General features: G+C 37.2%; 1 protein-coding gene across 3 annotated transcripts in view; it reads left to right on the forward strand.

Annotated features, from left to right (window-relative positions):
- The window catches only part of MGAT4C (MGAT4 family member C), a 775,861-nt gene that overhangs the window by 332,226 nt on the left and 420,030 nt on the right, over positions 1 to 23,605 (forward strand). Inside the window, exon 1 of one of the 3 annotated variants that reach the window (XM_081084485.1) lies at positions 15,666 to 15,776. The exons of the other annotated variants lie outside the window; for them this stretch is intronic. The gene's annotated coding sequence lies outside the window, so the exon portion shown is untranslated. Of the gene's footprint in view, positions 1 to 15,665; positions 15,777 to 23,605 lie in introns of those variants that run through there. 3 annotated transcript variants of the gene reach the window in all.

The following is a 23,605-nucleotide window of genomic DNA, read 5'->3' on the forward strand; positions in this document are numbered from 1 at the left end:
AACTATATGAATGAACCTCAGAATTATGCTGAGTAAAAGAAGCTAGACACAAAAGAGTATGATTTCATTTATTTGAAGTTCCAAAAAAGGTGAAATGCTTAACATATATAGTCAGAGAAATTGTCTCGCCTTAAGGAGGGCTGGGATTGATTGTGAAACCCATAAATGAACTTCCTGAGTTAATGGAAATGTTTTATGTTTGATAGGTGTGTGGGTAACATGGAGACATATGGGTTTCTTAAAACTCAAGTATCCCCTTTCTTAGACAATCAGGATAATGTCTGTACCCTTCAGACACTGAAAAATATTCTGTGTTGAGTGGAAAAACGAATATCCATTAATTCTCTGTGTCATGTGCTTTGAAAAAGTAAGTAATGAAAGTTTTGGCCACAAAGTATTACAGAACTCTATATAGTACGCCAGTTATATAATTGTTTAATTCTACTCAAATAAAAATATGACATATTAAACTCAATAATTCAAAGGAAAAATATAACTGAATCTCTTCTGAAATTATAATGCTGTCAGAGATAAAGTTTATACAGAGCGGTGGATTTTAAAGTTGATGAATGTCATAGTCACCTAAGTTGATTGAAATAGGTACTTCCTGGGCCATTTTGCCTGCCTGGGATTCTAACTCAATCATTCTGTAATGAGATCCAGAAATCTGAATTTGAAAATACTCTGCAGGTGTTTGAGTGTGTATCCGTATACTTATATCAGGAAACCATTACTCTACTAGATGGAAGTGAAGTTTCTAACAGATATTCCTGGTTGGACATAAGAGAAAGAGCTAAGATCATACTGTGCTCCTATAATCTATATATATAATAGGCTAAGCGACCATCTGACCATCCGACCAGTAGCTATGACACACAATGACCACCAGAGGGCAGACGCTCATGCAGGAGCTGCTGAGCTACAATTACTTGGCAGTGGCAGTTCTCAGATGACACACACTGGAACCAGAGAGGAGGGAGCCTGATTCTAGTGTGCGTCACCTAAGAACCCACCTCTCGCAATCCAGGACCCCTCGGGGGATGTCGGAGATCTGGTTTTGGCCTGATCCCTGCAGGCCAGGCTGAGGGACCCCACCTGCTGGAAGCACCTTTCTCACTCCACAGATGCCCTTTGAGCCACAGCGCCACCCCAGGTGTGGCTGGCCGGGGAGGGACCACGGGATGATGACTCCAGGGCATGTCCAGCCCATCTCCCCTAGTCCCACCCCACCGCCACCTTCTAATGAATTTCCTTTCAATATGCACAAATCCATGCACTGGGACACTAGTCCTATATAATAAAAGCCTAATATGTTAAGTGTCCAATCGCTCAGTCGTTCATTCAACCAATCAAAGCATAATATGTTAATGATATGCTAAGGCCACTCAACAGCTCGCTATGATGTGCACTGACCACCAGGGAACAGACATTCCTACCTGTAGGTTAGCTTGCTGCTGGGGTCCGGTGGATCAGGACTAAGTGAGAGGGGCTGGACATGCCCTGGACTCCTCCAGCAGTCCCTCCCCAGATGGCCAACTCCCACATCTCTCCCAGCCTGATCGTGCACTGCTGGTGTCCCTTGGCCTCGCCTGCACCCTCTCAAAATCCAGGACCCCTTGGGGGATGTTGGAGAGTCAATTTCGGCCCGATCCTGCAGGCCATGCTGATGTACCCCACTGGTACACAAATTCCTGCACTGGGCCTCTAGTATATAATATGCAGCTTTTAAAATGTGCATTTTTAGTCTTTGCCAACTTTCTCAAGTGTCATTCCAGAATCCTCCGCCTTGGTAGATAAGTTTGCTGCCTCCCAAGGCTTTATTTATTGAAAGGGTTTAAGAAAAGTTGATTTAAAAAGAATTCCTGAATCAAAAATTTAAAACAGAATAAACTCTACCTCTGCTTTGTGATCTCTTACTTCATCAGAATTATACTGCATAATCAAAGTCCTCATAAAATGCAGAGCTTAAATTATTAAAAATCTTAGTCATATTTTTTTTTTTGGCAGGGTGCTGAATAAAAGAAAAATATTAGACTTTCTGGATAAGGTAAGGGACTTTCCTGAATGTTTGAAAACTAGATATTATTAATTTTAGGAATTCAAAACACCACTTATAAAATAATTTGAGTTAGTAAAGTTAGCCTCTATTTTTGCCTGCATGCGTGGCACATTGCTTCTTTACTTGCACATTTTCCAATGTTAAATGTGTGTTGTCTCAGTAATTTTATTTGGACACATAGAGGTCAGAGAGAGAAGCTCTGTGTGATGCTTGTTACCAGGCTCCTTTCCTAAAATCTGATTGTCAGAGGATTATGTATAGAAAGACATAATTGTCTCTATGAAGGAAGAGCCTTCTTTTGTGTATTTTTTTTTCATTTTTGTATTTTCAGAAATACTAAGAGGTTCAAATATTCCCACTTTACCATAGTAAAATAATATGAAAGAAATAAAACTTTCAATTGTTTAACAAGGAGATATGTTTGGTAACAGGAATTGAACTAGGATCAACCTCATCCAGGAGAGCAAAACTTTTCTCAAATAGATAGTCCTCACAAAGAGTGATTCAAATGCTGTGTTAGTATACATACCCCTGGGCTGTGGGAGAGATAGGAAATAGTAGTGAATGGCTAGGGCACAGCTTTGAAGGAAGTCTTGCTTATATTGCTGAATTATATTTCATCCTGAAAGTAGCAGAAATGAATCCCTTTTCATTGAAACATATTTACTACCCTCACCTTTTTTATTCATTTTAGTGTTATTTTTTTTCTGAAGCTATATACCTAATTAATGATACAAGGCCATTATTTTAGTTAAAAAAATGGATGAGAGGATTCACAATCAGCCCAAGCAGGCCATCTAAAATTGGAGTTAATACCAGCATAATAAAATAACTGTTGTTAACACAAAGGCAGCACTAGTCTTTTTGCATTGTTTGTTGGTCTAGCAATATAAAAGAAGATATGCATTAAGAGAGAAGAAGAAATAGATCAAATAATGTTAAGAGACAGAAACAACATAAAATGTACTGTGTAACATATACAAAAGTATGTAAATAATCTATAATAATAAAAGTGTAATATGCTAATTAGACCAAACGACCTTCTGGACAAAGCCGGGGCTGTGAAGGAAGCCCAGGTCCCGGATGCCTGCCGGCGGTTGGAGGAAGGAAGGCCTACTCTTGCATGAATTTCATGCATCAGGCCTCTGGTTATATATAAACTAAAATGTCATAGTTTCCCAAATGTGTCCTAAAGATTAGTAGTCCTCCATATTTATAGGTAAACTATCAAAAATAAACTTATTTTCTAAAAAAAAAGTGATAAAATAATGAACTTCTATTTTGGTATAATGTCTGGATCATTTTATTGGCTTTAAAAAATATTGTCATATTAGGAAACTCAAATGTCATCTATTGAGTTAAGCCATCTATTGATCTGGCGATGCAGTTTTTTGATTTTTCATGGCTTATCATAATTTGAAAAACAATAGATAATAAGAATTTAATCATGTGCATGGTTTTTATGAGCAAATTTGTGAGACAGATTTGATTTGGGAAGGCAAGGTGCCTAGTTAAAAAGCTACCATGCCTAACAATCCTTACGGTTATGAATAAAGTTCCAATAAGCAGAATCTGTTCATAATTTCTGGGAAAGTTTACTTCACTGACATAGGAATGGCCATCTCATTGTTGCAGCCGATTTCTCATTGTTGCCTGTGATGCATGAATGAGGCTCAAGGAGAATTGGCCTCTGTGCCAACAGAAGGCAAAGTTGAAGACAGGACAAGGATTATAAATAGTGGAACTGTAAGATCGGGGGAGCCAAGCTTCCAGTGTGATCTTTGAGCCATCACACCAATGTAGTCTGTGTGACTGACATGGTTGTGGTGATGGTAATTGATATTATTGTTGATTAGTGAACAAAACCAGCAAAAATACCTCTGCCCTTTATTGATCACTACAATGTGTTCATCAATGCCCTTCATGTAAGAAATCTTATTTTTTGATTTAAATATATCCTCTTACTGGTTATTCTGATTTCCATTTAAATAACAGGAGGCCAAGAGTTACATAATTTAAATAATTTCCCCAGTATCCCTTTTAGGCTAGAATGAAGTACTAATATCATTCGTTTCAATTTCTGGTACAGCAATAATAAGAACTTGAGATAAATGTAAAAATAAATAAATAAATAAATAAATAAATAAATAAATAAATGTAGAAACAGTCATTCAAACATTAACACCAAAACAGAAAACCTGGCAGTCACACAGCGCTAGGAAGTCAACAGTTGGAGTTCAGGAAATAATAAGGAAGAGTGACTGGTTAGCACCCCACTTTCAGTAGACATCCCAGAAGGGTCCCACCTAACATAAAAGCAAACATGAAATAGATCAGCCTCAACTGAATCAGGTGATTTGCCCATGAATTTCTGCTTGCCATCAATTAAACAAAAGTAATTGGTTCCAATAGAAAATAGGGTTAAATTATTGAAAACCAAGAAAAAAAATAATCAATAGTCTCCTCATAGCTTATGTAGATATTAGAATTATCAGACACAGCTTCAAAATGATTATAGTTATTACATTCAACATGAATAAAATATATAAAATTTCAACAGAGAATTAGAATTTAAAAATGCATGTGTATCATGTAAAAAAATCTAGACTTAAAATTTTTGATAATTGAATAAGGAATTCAATATAGATATAAAAGAAACTTGATGTCGCAGAAGAGCAGATTACTGTCCAATGTTCTTTTAAGAGCAATCTATTTAATTAAGCAAAGACTAGCCATCTTGAAAAACTGAGATAAAAAGAGAAGTACTTTTAATTAAAGTCTTAGAAAGAGAGAAAATAATAGCCAGAAGCAAAACTCAAATAGATACAGGTCAACAATGTTCCAAATCTGACAAAAAATGTAATAAGAAAAATTGAAGAAGCTATGTAATTTCAAATGCAAGGAAAATCTATCCACTTCATAGGAAACTGTTGAAAATGAAATACAAAGATAAAATCTTTTGAAAGAGCCTGAGGAAAAGATATATTGCCTTCAAGGGAACTACATAAAACTGACAGCTGACCCTTTCTTAATAATCATCAGATATACAACAAATATAACTTTAAATGTAGTAAAAAATAAAGAATAATGTTCTCATATCTGCCAGATATTACATACCCACACACATACATGTGTGTGTGTGTATATACATATATATATATATATATATATATATATATATATATATATATATATGGTTTTATATATATACTAGAGGCCCGGTGCACAAAAATTTGTGCATTCAGGGGGGGGAAGGAGGGGTCCCTGAGCCCGGCCTGTGCCCTCTCACAGTCTGGGACCCCTCAGGAGATAACGACCTGCTGGCTTAGGCCTGCTCCTGGGTGGCAGAGGGCAGGCCCAATCCCTAGGGGCAGCCCCTGGTCAGGCTCAGAGCAGGGCTGATTGGGGCGTTGGGGCACAGCCCCCTGTCATGCACAGAGCAGGGCGGATCGGGAGGTTGCGATGCCACCCTCAGTCATGCTCAGGGTAGGGCCGATTGGGGGGTTGGGGCACTGCCCCCTGCCACACTCAAGGCAGAGTCTATGGGGAGGTTGGGGCGCCACCCCCTGTCACGCACAGAGCAGGGCAGATCAGGGGCTTGGGGAGCTCCCCCCTGTCATGCACAGAGCAGGGCTGATCAGGGGGTTGAGCAGCTCCCCCATGTCACTCACAGAGTAGGGCCGATAGGGGAGTTGAGGCACTGCCCCCTGTCACACACAGAGCAGGGCGGATCAGGGGGTTGGGGCACCGCAACCTGTCACACTCAGGGCAGGGCAGATGGGGAGGTTATGGCTCTACCCCGTCACACACAGAACAGGGCCTGTGGGGAGGGGGGGGTTGGGGCGCTGCACCCTGTCACACAAAGAGCCGCAGGGCGATCAGGGGGTTAGGGAGCTCCCCCCTATCAGGCACAGAGCAGGGCAGATAGGGAGGTTGTGGCCCCGCCCCCTGTCACACACAGAGCCACAGGGCGATCAGGGGGTTTGGGCGCTGCCCCCTGTCATGCTGCTCCAGGGGCCAGGAGGCCTAACAGCTCTGCTGATCCCTGTGCTGGGAGGCTTCGCGTCTCCGCTGATCCTGGTGCTGGGAGGCATATTACCCCTTTCCTATATAGGATAGAGGCCTGGTGTATGGGTTGGGGCCGGCTGGTTTGCCCTGAAGGGTGTCCTGGATCAGGGTGGGCGTCCCCACTGGAGTGCCTGGCCAGCCTGGATGAGGGGATGATGGCTGTTTGCTGTTGGTCACACACCCTTCAGGGTCGGGGTCCCTACTGGGGTGCCTGGCCAGTCTGGGTGAGGGGCTGAGGGCTGTTTTCAGGCTGGCGGGTGACTGAAGCTCACAACTGCTCCTTTTTTTCTTTTATTTTTTTTTATTCTGGGCCAGCTTTAGCTCTGAGGCTTGGCTCCAGCTCTTAGGCCTCTGCTGCTGAAAGCAGGTATCTGGTTTGTTTGGGTTCTATAATCGAAACACTGTATCAACTCCAGCTCTGAGATACCGGCTGGCTGAAAGCAGGTTTCTGGGGTTTTGTTTAGCTTCTATATTTGTAACAATGTTTCACCTGCAAGCTCAGAGGCCGGCAAGGCAGGCGGGGAACGTTGGAGTCCTCCGTCACTGAAGCAAGCAAGCCTCATGTTTGCTTCAAGCTGCCTGGCTGCCAGCCGCCATCTTGGCTGGCAGTTAATTTGCATATCACCCTGATTAGCCAATGGGAAGAGTAGAGAATGTACGGCTAATTACCATGTTTCTCTTTTATTAGATAGGATATATATATGACCATACAAACATGTATGTGAATTTGTGGGTATATGTATATTTGCATAAAATATATAGATGCACATATATACATACATGTGCACACATATGTGAGTATGCATACATATACCTAATGTGCACATATATGTAGGAATACATACGTATACCTAAACAATTGTAGGTATATACATATATACCCAAAAAATTTAAAGTAAGGAAGAGAAAAAAGAAAAAGAAAGAACCTGGATTATTACCTCACTTAATGCAGAATAATTACTTTCAACAGGTCTTAGGTACAAATGTAAAAGTTATACAATGAAACTTTTAGAAGGTAATATAAAATATTTTCATGACCTTGTGGTAGTAAATATATGTTACCAAGAAACAAGAAGCGGTAACATCCATGTTGCTGTAAATGGCAGCATTTCATCTTTTCTTATGGTTGACTGGTATTCCATTGTATATAATAGCTTTATTTTTTTACTAGAGGCCCGGTTCATAAGAGTTGTGCACTTGTGGGGTGGGGGGTGGGGGGGAAGTCCCTCAGCCGGGCCTGCACCCTCTTGCAGTCCCGGACCTCTCGGGGAATGTCCACCTGCAGGCTTAGGTCCAATCCCTAAGCTGGCAGTCAGACATCCCTCTCACAGTCTGGGACTCTCATAATCCGAGACCCCTAGCTCCTTACTGCCCACCTGTAGTGGAGGCGGGAGAGGCTCTCACCATCGTTGCTGAGCTTGCTAGCTTTGAGCCTGGCTTCTGGCTGAGTGGCACTCCTCCTATGAGAGCACAATGACCACCAGGGGGCAGATCCTGCATTGAGAGTCTGCCTCCTGGTGGTCAGTGCGCATCATAGCACCTGGCCGTTCTGCCTTTCAGTCGATTTGCATATTACTCTTTTATTATATAGGATGCCTTTTTTTCCTCTTTGTTTTGTGTTTACATGTGGTCTTCTCATTAGCTAGAGATTCTATCTTTTTCTAAGGAAATATTGAGGGACAATTAAATCCACTTAAAGTGATAAAATTATAATGAGGTCGGGCTGGTCAGTCCATGGACTTCCTTCTGAAAGCAATTCCATTAAACAGTTTTTAATGAAATGTTATAATTTTATTTAGTGAAAATCTCTAAACTTATAAGTTTATTGACACAGTACTTATTAATTTGTTATAGCCAAAGTGTTTCCAGTTATTCTTTTTCTTTCAGACCGAAGTGCTCAGTTACAGGAGTATAAGGGCACCCTTTTGGAATACTTATTTATGCTATAGGGCCACTAATCTGTAATATCTGTTCTCCTTGGTATTAGTCATCTTTTTATTCTTTTCATATAATTATATTCTAAGCATATATATAGTGATGCACTGCCAAACAAGCCATCTTGTTATTAGTTCATAATATATTTTTTGTATGTTCAAGTACAATGCTTTCATTTACAATGTGTAAATTTCTATTCGAGGCACTTCACATTATCTTAATGTCTCCTCACAATCAATCAGAGAGTTGAGTATTAACATATCCCTTTCACAGATGAGGAAAAAGAGGCATAGCAACAATATTCAAGTTGCATAAATTTACATGTATTCAACTCTGTTTCTGTATCACTATGAGTGATATCCACACTTTTTTGTCACTGCTGATCATATATATGTTATACATGTTAGAAGAATGTGTTACATGATTAATGTGAAGCCCTGATGGCAGTTTATTTGAATCATATATGAATAGTAGATGATATAGAAAACAGTATTTAGAATTCATAATAGTAATGTAAGTGTAAAAGCAATAGGACAATATTAATAATAAAATATTACTTTATTATTTTTCTTTTAAGACATTGTTTTCATAAATCTGCACACAAAAAAAGGCAAGTTGTTTTTTCTAAGTCAGAATCTCCAGAATGAATACAGAATAACATCTGGCTATAATGGCATATTTTTTTTTTGAGAAAACAAAAGCATTATTTACCTTGAAAATGTCATCTGGACAAACCTTCCTGGGAGAAGTAATTATGCAAAGGCTACTTTCCTGCTGGAACATTTTACCTTTATCTGTACGATTTGTTTTCATTAACAGGACAGATGAACTATTGTCTTAGCCATACATTGTTACCAACATTTCAAATTCTGTCCTAAAGAATATATATCACAATGATTTCATTATTTTTTGTACTTTTAGGTAAAAAGTTTCATTGAGGCATGTATATTCAGAAAAGTGCAAACTCGTAAGTGAATAACTCAGTGAATTTTTAAACATATCACTTTAATTAAGTGTAACCTTAACAGAAAAATATATATATATATTTTCTATATTCAAAAAACTATTTTGTGCATCTTCCTAGTAATTATCTCTAGACTACCCCCAAATAATTAGGAAACTGACATCGATTTCTGTAAATTAGTTTTGACCATTTTTGAAGCCAACATAAATGGAATCATGTAAGATATACTCTTTATGTGTGACATCTTTTTTTCAACACTGTTCTTAAGACATTAACCCATGCTGTTGTGGATGGCAATAGTTTAATTTTCATTGATAGTACTGTATTCTATAAATATTCCAAGCATATTTATTGATTTTACTTTTAGTTTGGGATATTGCAAAGAGAACTCATGTCAACAATCTAATGTGCACCACTTTTTGATGGCATATGCATGTACATTTTGAGTATGAAACAAGGAACGTAGTTGTTGGCTTATACGGTAAGTACATTTTTAATTTTAGTATATAATCTCAGTTCTTCAACGTTCATGTGCCAATTTGCCAACCTTTAAGCAGTATATGTGTTCCACTTGTTTTACATTCTCCCAAAGTATGGGAAAAATGTTTTATACATTTTACTCAATATAATGAGCATGTATTTTTCTGATGAGAAATAAGGTTGAGCACTCATGTGGTATTGTCCACTTGGATATCCTCCTTTGTGGAATGCCTGTACAAATATTATTTTGCCATTATATATTAGATGGTTATTTTCTTATTAATTTTAACAGTATATTTACAAATTTATTGTAAATTTCATTACAGCATATTTGACATAAATTGAATTATGCACATTTAAAATGTGCAGTTTTGAGAAACCAAGATGAGGGCATAGATAAACACCAGAAATTGCTGCCTTGCACAACCACTTCAAAAAAACAACTAAAAGACAAAACAGACACCATCCAGAACCATAGGAAGGCTGGCTGAGTGGAAATTCTACAACTAGAAGGAAAGAGAAAAGCACACTGAGACTCAGAGGAGGTGCGGTAGTAAAGTGCAGAGGTACGGAGGTGCACATGGAAAGAGCTGGCAACTTAGGACGCGTTTTTGTTTTTCAATCGGGAGGGAGTCTCAAGCTCCCGACTGCTCTGAACTCCAGTTCCGGGCAAGTCTCTGGGTATCCAGACTCATACAGGGAGAAACTGAACTGTCTGGCATCTGGTAGAACTCAAGGGCGGCTTTCTCTCAGAGGTGCTTGCAGTGAATACCGAGGAACACTGAGACCCTGGGCCTCTTAGGGTAGGACTGAGGAGCAGACATAGCTGTTTGCTCTGCCCTGTTGATTCCCTGAGACCCCGCCCCAACCAAGCTGTGTGGAGAGGCTTTTGCATATGAATGGCCTGGCCCTTTGCAATCTAAAATTACCTAACAAACTGCAGCTGGGTCAGAGAGGCCCAGAACTTCCAAAAGAGGGCCCAAGGCCCCACAGCAGCTTGCATTGCTTCACAGCTGGGCCTCATCTGGGCACCTCAAAACCCCAAACAAAGAAGAGGAATCTGCAGATCTCTCCATAGCTCCTGCTGGGTAGCCTCAGGCAGAGGCTAAATTACACTGCCTTAGAGATCCAAGAGCCAGTGTACCCAGTGGTCAGAGTGGGATCATGCAGATTACAACTCCTCAGACCCATAAGGGACACACTCAGGGGGCAGACTCAGTGAGCACCAAAGCCCCACTGAATCAAGCCTTGCTCCATAAGGGTGTCTCCAGCACAGAAGTTCTCCCACCGTAGACAGAGCTGATTCTCACAGCCAATTGGCGTGGAGCTCAATTCCTCCCAGTGATACCTACAACAATCAAGGCTTAACTACAATAAGACTGTGCACTCAGCCCACAAAGGGGTGCACCAAGAGTGTCCACCTCAGTTCATAGGGGAGGCTGAGCCACTGGGCCCTATAGGACACCTAGCACAGAAAGTCACTCTATCAACACAGGGAAGCAGCCAAAATGAGGAGACAAAAAAACAGGTCACAAATGACAGAAATGGAAGAAAGCAAGCTACTGGATATAGAGTTCAAAACCCGTGTAATAAGGTTATAAGGTTAAAACTCAAGAATCTTCTAGAAACCACTGATAAATTTAGTGATACCTTCCATAAATCTAGTGAGACCCTCAAGGATCTGAAAAAGGACCACCTAGAAATTAAGCATACACTGACTGAAATAAATAATATTAAACAGAGATCCAACAGCAGACTAGAGGATCCCAAGAATCAAGTCAAAGATTTGAAATACGAAGAAGCAAATAACAACCAACCAGAAAAGCAAAAATAAAAAAGAATCCAAATATATGAAGATAGTGTAAGGAGCCTCTGGGACAACTTCAAGCATACCAACATCCGAATTATGGGGGTGCCAGAAGAAGAGAGAGAGCAAGATATTGAAAACCTATTTGAAGAAATAATGACAGAAAACTTCCCCCACCTGGTCAAAGAAATAGACTTACAAGTCCAGGAAGCGCAGAGAACCCCAAACAAAAAGAATCCAAAGAGGACCACACCAAAACACATCATAATTAAAATGCCAAGAGCAAAAGACAAAGAGAAAATCTTAAAAGCAGCAAGAGAAAAACAAAACAGTCAGTTACCTACAAGGGAGTACCCATATGACTCTCAGCTGATTTCTCAACAGAAACTTTGCAGGCCAGAGGGAGTGGCAAGAAATATTCAAAGTGATGAATACCAAGAACCTACAACCAAGATTACTTTACCCAGCAAAGCTATCATTCAGAATTGAAGGTCAGATAAAGAGCTTCACAGATAAGAAAAAGCTAAAGGAGTTCATCACCACCAAAGCAGTATTTTATGAAATGCTGTAAGGTATCCTTTAAGAAGAGGAAGAAGAAGAAAAAGGTAAAGATAATATACAACAAATACATATCTATCAACAAGTGAATCTAAAAATCAAGTGAATAAATAATCTGATGAACAGAATAAACTGGTGAATATAATAGAATCAGGGGCATAGAAAGGGAGTGGACTGACAATTCTTGCGGTGGAAGTGGTGTCTGGGGTGCGGGAAGAGAATGAAAAAAAATTGTACACCTATGGATGAGGACAATTGGGGGGGTGTAAAATAAAAATCTTTGTTGTTTTGTTTTTGTTTTTGTTTTAGCTCAGACAATTGATGAATTTTACTAAAATAAGGAAGACTGGTAAAAGGTGATATTTGTAAGGACCTGGTAGAATCAATTGTTCTCTTTTGTTCATGTTTGAATTTTAAATTCCCTGTTAGAGAGTCAAGAATTGAGATCAGTAAACAGATAGAGAATCACCACAGCCAGACTGCAGATGTTAATTTGGTAGTGAAAAGGGTATCAATAATATACAAAACCATGGATCTGAAGGGAATACCTAAAGGGAAAGTGTCCATTGAGAAGAGAAAGGACTTCAGGACAAGTCAAGGAGTTTTTCAAACATATTATTCAGGCACAGAAGGAGGAGCCAGCAAATGAACCTGGGATTTAAAGACTTGCAAGTTATGGGAAACATCATAAGAAAGTGACAACACCAACGCCAAGAGAAAACAATGTTATAGGAAGAAATTACTCATTTGAGTTCAGACACTATTGAGAGATAAGGGAAGATGAGATTTATTTTAATGGCTTGATGGGTATGGAAGCTCTGTAAGTGTTAATAGAGAGGGAATTTGAAAGTGAGAAAGTAAAACTTTTGATACTTTCCTATGAAGAAATATGGTGACAAAAGGAAAAATGGGGTGGTGGCAATTATTTTTTAAACAGAGACATATTAAAGCAAGATTTTTAACTGATGAGAATGATTCAGTGCAGAAGGAGTAACTGATGGGATGAGGGGAATCAGCATGGAAGTTTCTTGAATATATAAAAGGGCACATGGGTGAAGTCTGGTAGGTAATGGAGAGGCTTGGGAGAGTTAGAAGCTCTTGTAAGTGGCTCCTATTTGCTCAGAGAAGAAAACTTTAGGTAATCTTATTTATTGTACTTAGTAAGATTGAAAATAACATACAGAAAAGGAAGATACTTATCTTGTTCACTAAATATCCCAAAACTTAACAAACATTCTCTCATATAACAGATACTTAATTGGAAATTCTTAAATATGAAAAGTATTCAAAATAAAATCATAAATAATTATCTTTTCAAATTTCATTTTCAAATTATTTCTAAAATAATTAGGCCTAGAAAGATACTTTTTGTTGTCTTAATCTACTGCAACAGCAAATACATAAAAAGTTCTCTAAATATTTACTCCAAATTCAAATCAGGAAGCTAAATAGAAAAAAAAAGAAAAAAAAACTCTTTAAAAAGATTAGGTGTATTATTTTAGTGGAAATGGTTTCAGGACAAAGTAGAACACCAAAGGCCCTACAGTTAAGAGTTTACTGTTGTAATTTGTTAAATTACTTATTCTTTCTGAGCCTTAGTTTCCTCATTTGTAAAATGGAGAGCAACAATACCCTCTTCACAACTCTGATGAAAGAGGTAAATAAGAACATCTTAGTGGAAAATTTTAGGAAGACACATGTTATACAACAGGGAGATAATATTTAACTGACATTGTCTTTGAAAAAAAGAGTATGTAGGTATTCTTTCTCTGCACCCTGCCTCTCTAATAATATAACCAGATTAGTTTTCTGTGTCCTTAGAAGAAATATATATATATACTCGCTAATAAAGAGGACATATGCTAATTAACCCTCACACCATTGCAAAGATGGTGGCGCCCACAGCCAATAAGGAGGGAATATGCTAATTGACTGCCCCACCCTCAAAGATGGTGGCCCCTGCAGCCACAAGATGGCGGTGCCCATTCCCCTCAGCCTGGCCTAGCCACGTGCCTGCCTCTAGAGTCCTCCAGTCCCCTCATCCCTCCAGCTGCCCAGGGCCAGCCTGAAGTGCAGGAAAGCCTCAGCTGCCCAGGGCTGCTTGAAGCTCAGGTAACCAAGGCTGGCCGAGGCTTGTGCTGCCAGCAGTGGCAGCAACAGAGGTGTGATGGGGCATTGCCTTTCCCTGATCACCGGGTTGCCTCCTGCCTCTGAGGGCTCCCGGACTGTGAGAGGGGGCAGTCCAGGCTGAGGGACACCCCCCTCCAGTGTATGAATTTTTATGCACTGTGCCTCTAGTACATATATATAAAATCTGTCTATAGTATTCTCAAATACAATCAAAATCTTTAAATGGGACTGGGATCCACAAATATAAACATGGAATGTTCAGTATTCAAGGTTATAGGTTATTTTTTAAAAAATATATTTGTATTAATTTCTGAGAAGAAGGGACAGGGAGAGATAGAAACATCAATGATGAAAGAGAATCATTGATTGGCTGCCTCCTGCACATCCCACACTGGTGATCTAGCCCACTTCCAGGGCATATGCACTGGCAGGAATCAAAGCCTGACCTCCTGGTTCATAGGTTGATACTCAACTACTAAGCCACATCAGCCAGGTGGTTCTAGGTTATTTTAATTTAATTAAAATATTTCTTTAAAAGATTCAGTAGTATAGAGAAGTTTTACACTTGTCAAATATCTAAATGTATACTTCTTCCAGGAGATATATCTCATAAGTTGTCATAATTTGTAATTTTCGAGATTTATAGAACCATATTTTGTACAGTCATAAATTATTTTATTATACTTGTTTAATTTGTATAATGAAAAAATAAATATCAGATTAAAAATGAAACACACACACACACACACACACACACACACACCAACTCCATGCATTTAATATTTTTCAAACAGTATCACTACTAACTGCTCATCAGGCTTTATACACATGGGGAAAAAGTCAACATGTAGTTCTAAGATCGATGTACTGCTCAGATCATTATAAGACTTTATACAATTTGAGACTGTTTTTCACTCAGGCTTATTTTTTGATCTAGTGTTCACATATTCTTGGTAACAGGAATATGCCACTCATAGTTAAAATCAGTTACTGTTCCCATAAAAATTGAATGTTTAAAAATAAGAAAAAAGCCAAGGCTATGGTGACCCTTTCATTGCTCCTATAAAAATTAAAAGATATGATTGTGTTTGAACCCTTTTGAAGGTTTGGGCAAGGGAACAGTGGAATATTTAACGAGACTACAAAATCCGGCACAGTTGGTCTCAGACTCTAGGGTATGTGTAGGCATTATTGATGTGGCTTCTGCACAGAGATGTGCAATGTTCACTTGACTTTTATCAAATAGTGGATAAAAGAGAATTAATCCTGATAATTATTATCCTATAAGTAATGGACTAAATATTGTTAAATTTAAAAATAAAGATATACAGATGTCAAGTAAATGTATTTATCAATGTTGTCTTGATTTAAAATGTTTTTGTTGTTGTTGTTGTTTTTTGTTTTTGTCTTGAATCATACTTTCAGAACCCAAGAGTTAGACATAGTAGTAGAGCTGAACTCAGAAATGTTTTTTAACAATATTAATTTTGCCATTAAATAGAAAAGGCAAACAAACAGTAAGCAATGAAAGTAGAAATGTGAAATTGGTGTGTTTGGAAAAGTCTACTAGGGTAACAGTGACTAGATTCAACAAGCAAGGGCCATCATGATGAATGTTTACAACACTTTTTTGAGAGCCAATTATACTGGTTTTTTTTGTGCAGGGACTGGAGATCAGCCAGATCAGTTGTATGCACAAAGCTGCTTTGGTTCTCCCTTTTCAAACAAGAGCTGCAGAAAACGTTAGAGCAAGGTTGAAGCTTTATTCCTCTCTGGTAAGCGAAGCTTTCTTTTTCTTTGCAATGGTGAGAGTTTGATAAAAAAAAAAAATCCTTTTAAACCATAATGTGGTCAGGGAGCAGAGAAGCTGTTCTATGTTATAAGTCATAAACTGTTTTCTTTTCTTTTGAACTATTTTTTTCATAATGCTTTTGGGTGTGTGTTATATAGAAAAATAAAAGTGAAGCAGTAAGTCATATTGCACATATTAAATTTGTATGGGAGGTAGGGGAGTCTTAAACTACACTTCTGTTGAATGAAACGTGGTGTTATTTTATATTTTATACTGTAGAATTCCTGGTCAAAACACAGGGAAAAAAGTCAGTACTCTGATCCATGGCTGAGAGTGAGTCCATATGTTTGAGTTTTCCCCTGACCAATAGTGTCATTACTGCCCAGTAGCTTGTCTCCACAGAGGTTCAAGAATCCAACCTATTTTTGCCATTGGGTTTACTTGTAGACATTTTTTACTACTCTAAACTCTTTTTTATTCTAAAAATTGGAAAAGAGAAAATCTGGAACTTTTAATTCTGGGTGAGTTTGTCTTCAGATGGCTTTTGTCACTTTAGCTCTAAGTAATGTAACAGTGCACATATATTCAAAATATGAGCTTTTGTTTTTTGCATAAATTCCTTCAATCTGTAATGTGCTTCAATATTACTACAAAAATCTCTACCTGTTATACATTCTACCTAAATTTATGTATGTCTAAAATAGCAAGAAAATATTTATACATACATGTGACTATATACAAATATTTGACTTATATAAAATTATTTTTATGTAATGGCAGAATTACACATTACAGCACTGTAATTCTTATAGAAACATCATTTTTAGTTGCATTTATATAACTTCATTTTCTTCATAAGCATTTGTTCAGAAATCAGTGATGTGAATATCAAAATACTTTGCAACTAATCAGCTTCACTTAAAGCTAAATCTATTTTTTAAAGTAAAGTTTTTAAAGTAAACTTGTCATTAGTTTTTCTTCTTTTCAGTAACTCAATCACATGAGTAATTAAATATTTGTGTTCTATATCTATATCTATATCTATCTATGAGACTTGAACATAAATATATTTAGGGATTTACCCAGAAGAGTATTCCCAGCTTCAAAGGTATAAGCAACTCACAATGACAGCCTGATAGGTCACTAATAAATATTCATATCCATTTGTTATTTCAGTATATATATATATATTTACTATCGACCTTGCTAATTATTTTCAAGAAGAGGAAGTATGTAACTTACAAAAGAGATAAAACATATAATATCTGTCCAGATTTAATGATGGTTCAACAAATATTTTTGAAAACAAGTAGTTTATATTGAGGTTTTGGCTAAGGACATATAAATAAGAGTATTTTACAGGGTCAGGAAGTCAGGAACAAAAATAAATGTAATGAGAAGTAATTTGTTAGATTTTAAAATAACTCTACCTTTTTATTCATGAGACTGAAAAACTGTAACAATGGAATACTTTTCCTTTAACCCTACTTTAAATTATGTGTGCATTTGATACAACCCATTTTAATGTTTCAACTATGAACATTGTACTGAAATAACTATAAAGACAGCCCTGCTTCTAAAAGAGATTCTGGTCTGAAGGTGAGCTGAGAAAAACTTTAAAAACCATTGACATTATGTAGTTTCTGCTCTCTTAAAAAGTGTGTGTTGCCCTTAGGCACATGCAGCAGGCAGCTATAGCAAAGTGCTCCAATTCCCTTAGGTTCTAACTTTCCAAATTTTGAAGTGAATCTCAGATGAACAAAACATATGCGCGGGCGCGCGCGCGCGCATGTGTGTGTGTGTGTGTGTGTGTGTGTGTGCCTGCATACACACACACACATACACACACACGCACGCACACTGGGTGAGGCTAAAGTAGGTTTACAGTTGTTCATATGAAGAATAATGTAATAATTAATAATACAAGAATAAACTGTGTGTTGCATACTCACAACTGTAAATCCACTTTTGCTCCACCCTGTATATATAATCATTTTTACCTTTAGAACCTATGAGTGTTTTCATACATACACTTATACACATAAACACACACACACACACACACACACACAATTTGAGAAGATAGAAAAGAAGAGCAAATACAACATCCCCTACCCACAGTGAATATGACACAGTGAGACATCGTTTTTACTTTCAAACCTTTATTTTTTGCTATTCATGCTAAGAACACTGCTTTTTCTATTGTCTCATGTCCAGGTTCTATCTGTTCTTTACGGCTCAGAGAGTATAGGCCCCTTTATATTGACATATCTTCCCAGCAAATCTCATGCTCACTCAGGATAAAATTTTCCCTTCCACCTTGGAGCAATCTTATCACTTTATTTTTGCATAAAAGGACTAAAATGTAAAATGAGAAATTTTTGGCAAAATTTGTTCCTTCCAGACATTGTTTAAGAAGTCTGCTTTTTAGAAAGTTATTTTTTATTAACTTATTGTTTTTAAAGCACTTCAGATTTCCTTTGCCTTCTTTTCCCTCCTGTTTTCATATATATATATATATATATATATATATATATATATATGCATTCTCTCTCTCTCTATATATATATATATATATATATATATAGATATATATATATATCTATATATATATATATATATATATATAGAGAGAGAGAGAGAGAGAGAGAGAGAGAGATTTCAGAGAGGAAGGGAGGGGGAGAGAGAGATAGAAACATCAGTGATGAGAGAGAATCACAACCTATATTGGGGATTGAGCCCACAACCTGGGCATGTGCTCCGACCTGACCAGGAATCAAACTGTGACCTCCTGGTTCATAGGATGATGCTCAATCACTAGGACACGGCAACTAGGTGCCCTCATGCTTTACTTACAGCTGATTATCTTGCCTTTCAATTCATTGTGAAAACCAAAATCATATGGCCAGTTCTGCCATGTTCTTGTTATATATTTAACTTTATTTTTATTGTTGACACTATTACAGATGTCTTCATATTCCTCCACATTTCTCACCTCTCTCCAGCCCTTTCTCCCCTACCCGCTCCCCTCTGGCCTGCATCACACTATTGTCCCTGTCTGTGGGTGATGCATATGTGTTCTTTGGCTAATTCCTTCACCTTCTTTCCTCCAGTGTCCGCCACTGTCCTCCTCTCTGACAGCTGTTAGTCTGTTCCATGTATTCATGCCTCTGGTTCTATCCCTCATAGAAGTCTAAAAAGCTTACCTTAATCTTCACCTAACACTCTCCTCTTTTCACCTTTTGTGGTGGGAGGAAGCACACATACTTTTAACAATGTTCAATTTCTACTTCTGAATTCTCAGGTATTTTCCTTAATCTGTCAGGTCTTCTTTATTCCTAATTGCCAGTTCTGTTTTCTCAATAACATCCTTTTCATTGGAGTCTCTCAGTGTTTACTGCAGGTATCCCTGATCCATGACTAGACCCACATGTTCCCCACCGGATGCTTCTATATTCTTCTGCTACTCTGCACACACTTCTCAGAGTTTACTTTTCCAATTAATATTTCCATGGCCTTATTTCCAATTCTCTCCAATCTTACTATACCTTTATGACACTTCCCACCTTTCTCAGGTAGCCACTTGACTTTCAGGTTCATAAATTCACTGTACACTTTTTAGTTCTCATCTTGATTCTCCACAGCATACAAGGGTTGACTATTTATTCTTCTTTGAAACATTTTACCTTTGCCGTGATCTGCACGGCAGTATTCAGGATCTGAAGGAGGGTTCACACACAAATGAAAATGCTATACAAGAAATAAGAATTTAGAAGGCATTGGGGGTCAGGTGGAGCCTCTTTCTTGAAGAGACACCCGAGCTTCTCAGTCTGGATTGCTTTTTATTCACTTGAATACGCATTTGCCCTTTAGCAATGCATACAGGCATATCAAAGGTAAAGTTTGGTAAACAGTAAAAGGATTATCAGGTTAGGGAATTGCCTTGAGCCACCACTATCTCAACACAAACAATCTGTGCTTAGCTTCAGCCCTGCTAACGCCCAAGGTCCATCAGCCTACCAGGTTCCTTGGTGCATTGACAGTATTGGCAAGTGGTGGCTTCCCACATACCTTTACTTTCTTACTTTTTGTAAACACCACAAATACACATACACTATACATATAAGTGTATTTTGTTATGCTATATGCTATATGCTATATGATATATGTACGTGAGGTGTTTGACATAAATCATATGGAAAATACTAAAATACTTTAGGCCTAAAGAGTAAAATAATACAAGAAACACTTGCTATAGCTGGTTTGGCTCAGTGGATAGAGCATCAACCTGTAGATTGAAAGGTCCTGGGTTCGATTTTGGTCAAGGGCACATGCCTGGGTTGTGGGCTCAATCCCCAGTGGAGGGGGGGGGGGGCGTGCAGGATGCAGCTGATCAATTATTCTCTCTCATCATTGATGTTTCTACCTCTTTCTCTCTCTCTCTCTCTCTCTCTCTCTCTCTCTCTCTCTCTCTCTCAAATCAATTAAATATATATATAAAGAACAGTACTTTAAGTAACACACTTTGTCTACTTAGATTTTGGAAAATAGGCTTAAATTCATGCTTAATGATATTAACTCCCGAAATGTATGTATATGAATATTTACCCCTGTCTAAAAGGTAGTAAAAATACATACAACTGATATATTTGATCATGTCATGCATGTCCTTGTTAAGAATTCGACAAGTCACTTCTCTTTGCACTTGAAATGAAATAAAAATTCTTTACTATAGATTCAATGACTCAATATCCTTCTTGGTCTTGCTTTGGCCATTTCTCATTTTATCTATAATATTTCTCCATACTCACTATGCTCCAACCACATGGGTATCTCTGCTAATTCTAGAGCACACCATGGGCAAGTGTACCACAAAACAGTTACTTTTGCTGTTCCCCCTGCCCAAAGCATTATTCCCCCAGATATCACCATGATCAGTCCTCTATTTTCCATATTCACCTCAGAGATCACCTCCTCAGAATGATTGGTGCACCTTTCCTGGGTATTGTCAAGCTGTATGCTGTTACCACACTTTTTCTTCATATAATTTAGAATCACTTGATATTTCATTATTTACCTATTTGTGTTATTTTTTTTGTCTACACCTAGGGAGACTAAATTTAACATTATGTGTTATCTTCAATAAAAACATTTTGATTATGTTAGATATCACACACACACACACACACACACACACACTACTATTGAGCAAGCCAATGCCACTTATCTAGAAAAACACAATACAATACTATGATGCTCTAAAAAGGAATGAACTCCTACCATTTGCAACAGCTTGGATGGCGCTGAAGAGCATTATGCTAAATGAAATAAGTCAGTCAGAGAAAGATAAATATCACATGATCTTACTCATTTGTGGATTATAATGAACAACATAAACTAATGAACAAAAACAGATCCAGAGACAAAGCACTGATCAGATGCTCAAACCTCAGAGGGAAGGTAGGGGAGGGTGGGGGTAAGGGGAAGAGATCAACCAAAGGACTTATATGCATGCATATAAGCATAACCAATGGACGCAGACACCAGGGGTGAGGGCATGAACAGGAGTGGGGTGGAGGGCAATGGGGGGACAAGGACACATATGTAATACCTTAATCAATAAAGAAAAAAACAAAGCTAAATTAATTCCCATTAATTTCCATCCCTTCTTCTGAGAAAATACCGTTTCATGAAAGAATAACTAAACTTGATCCCTGCTAGTAATTTATGAAAATTGTTCTCATTCATTCCTTTTAGTTCTTCAGGCCAGGCTAGTGGTTAAAGCCAGGAAGTCCTATGTTTGACAACGTTTGCTTTAGTTCTGACACGACTTCTTACTGTTTGTGAATTTAGGCAAGAAATAAAAACTTTCTCATTACTATAATCAAATTTCCATCTCCATACAATGATGAAGATTAAGTAAGAACGCACATATATAGCCTTTATAAGAATGTCTAGCATATATAACTATGAACTAGTTAGTCATTACTATTTTAAATATTTTGATACTTTATCTGAAGTATCAGTTGTTTAAATAATAATGCTCACAGGCAATCATGCTGTTTTCCACTTTTATCATTGTTAGGTTAATGTTGCACAAACCATTTGCCACCTGAATTTTACTAACTAACCACTATTCTCACTATAGTCTGTCTATATTGATATACACCTTTTCTCTGTCACATGTGACTGACATGCCATATCCTCAAATGTCAAGCTCTACAATTTCTTGTTCTCAAAGTTTCTCACACCTACTCGTTTTTTCCCATTTCTATCTACTTACAACTGACTCATATCTTTTTAACAATTTCTCTATATATTGTTGAAAACTCACTAATCTATACTCATTTTTTTAGTGTTTTTCCCTGGGAAGGAGAGTTTATATGTTTTCTAACAGTAATCTAATTTATCTGTACTATCTAAAGAAATGCTGAGAAATTTTATTATATTATCATTATAGTAATATAAAAGAAGCTACTTATCAATGATATCAAGGCTATAACCAAAGAACATATATACATAGCCCATGGACATGGAAAATAGTGTGGTAAAGGCCTAGGGTGGAGCTAGAAAGATGAGGACAAAAGGGGGGGGGCGACTAAGGGGTATCTATAATGCCATCAATAATAAAAAATGACTATAATGATAAACTAAAAACCTCATGTGGAAAAAAAAGAGGCTAATATGAATATGTTGGCCAGAATGAAATTAATTTTTCATTCCTGTAATAATCACACGTGCAATGAAAAAAATTATTTATACACATATGCTATAAATATTTTTTCCAGGGCTTCCTCTGTACTTCAACAGTGCTTTTGAAGTACAAAGTATAAAAAACTAAAAATTTTCTCCTGTAAGAGTTATGTAATTATATCAATCTAATTCAATATATGTTTTGTTTTTTTTTGTTTGGGGAGGTATTTTTTAGATCTGGTTAGATAGGACTTTCCTTACTTTGGTCAACAACTTTGGGATGTTTGTGTCATTTTGTGATTTTAACAAGTCATTTTGAATTTACTTTGCTAATGTCTTTGAAGTAAAGAACAATCTATTTCCAAAGATTTATTGTTTTCTCATAAACACATATCTCTGTCTATGGAATTTATTTTTCCTCTTAGACGTTAATCAGAGAGTAAAAATTAATTGAGAAACTATGCTTTAGAAAACTTAATATAGTTTTAAATGACAGAATAATTTGTAAGATAGCCCATGCATGCAAAGAGTTGCACACTTGATTTTATATAATTAAGAGAATTAACCTAGGGCTTTTTCTACTAACAAAGTGATATTTATTCTGATATATAATCAATTTATTTATGTTTTCTTAACCATAGATGTTTTTATACCGTGATTTTTGTCTTTTGTTTACCTTATTTTTACTTATTTTGCTTACATTTACATTAAGAGTTCTAGTTTATATTACTATGCATTCTAGAGGGTAGAGGAAATAAGTCATTTTAAATATTAATTTTATCTCTATGTAATCAATTTATTGATTACAAAATAAAACTCATCAAATATACACACTAACATTTCACTGGAGAATATATAAAGTACAGATTTTTCAGGATTTGCTTTCCAGTTGTCTAAATTCCAGAATTATCATCTAAATATATTCTGCTTAAACAAAGACATTATTATATATTTATTCATCAGTGCTAAGTTAAAATGCAGAGCTTAAACAAATATCTTTGGAAAATATGTTCAAAGGGGTTTTGGACAGAAACAAGGAAGGCTTTTATATGTATAAAAGACCCTGAGAAAGTTTTGTATCAGAGAATGGAAATGCTAACTACAAGCTAAAGAGAATCT

The sequence above is a fragment of the Myotis nattereri genome (assembly GCF_964212035.1).
Source record: "Myotis nattereri genome assembly, chromosome: 2".
NCBI lineage: Eukaryota > Metazoa > Chordata > Mammalia > Chiroptera > Vespertilionidae > Myotis > Myotis nattereri.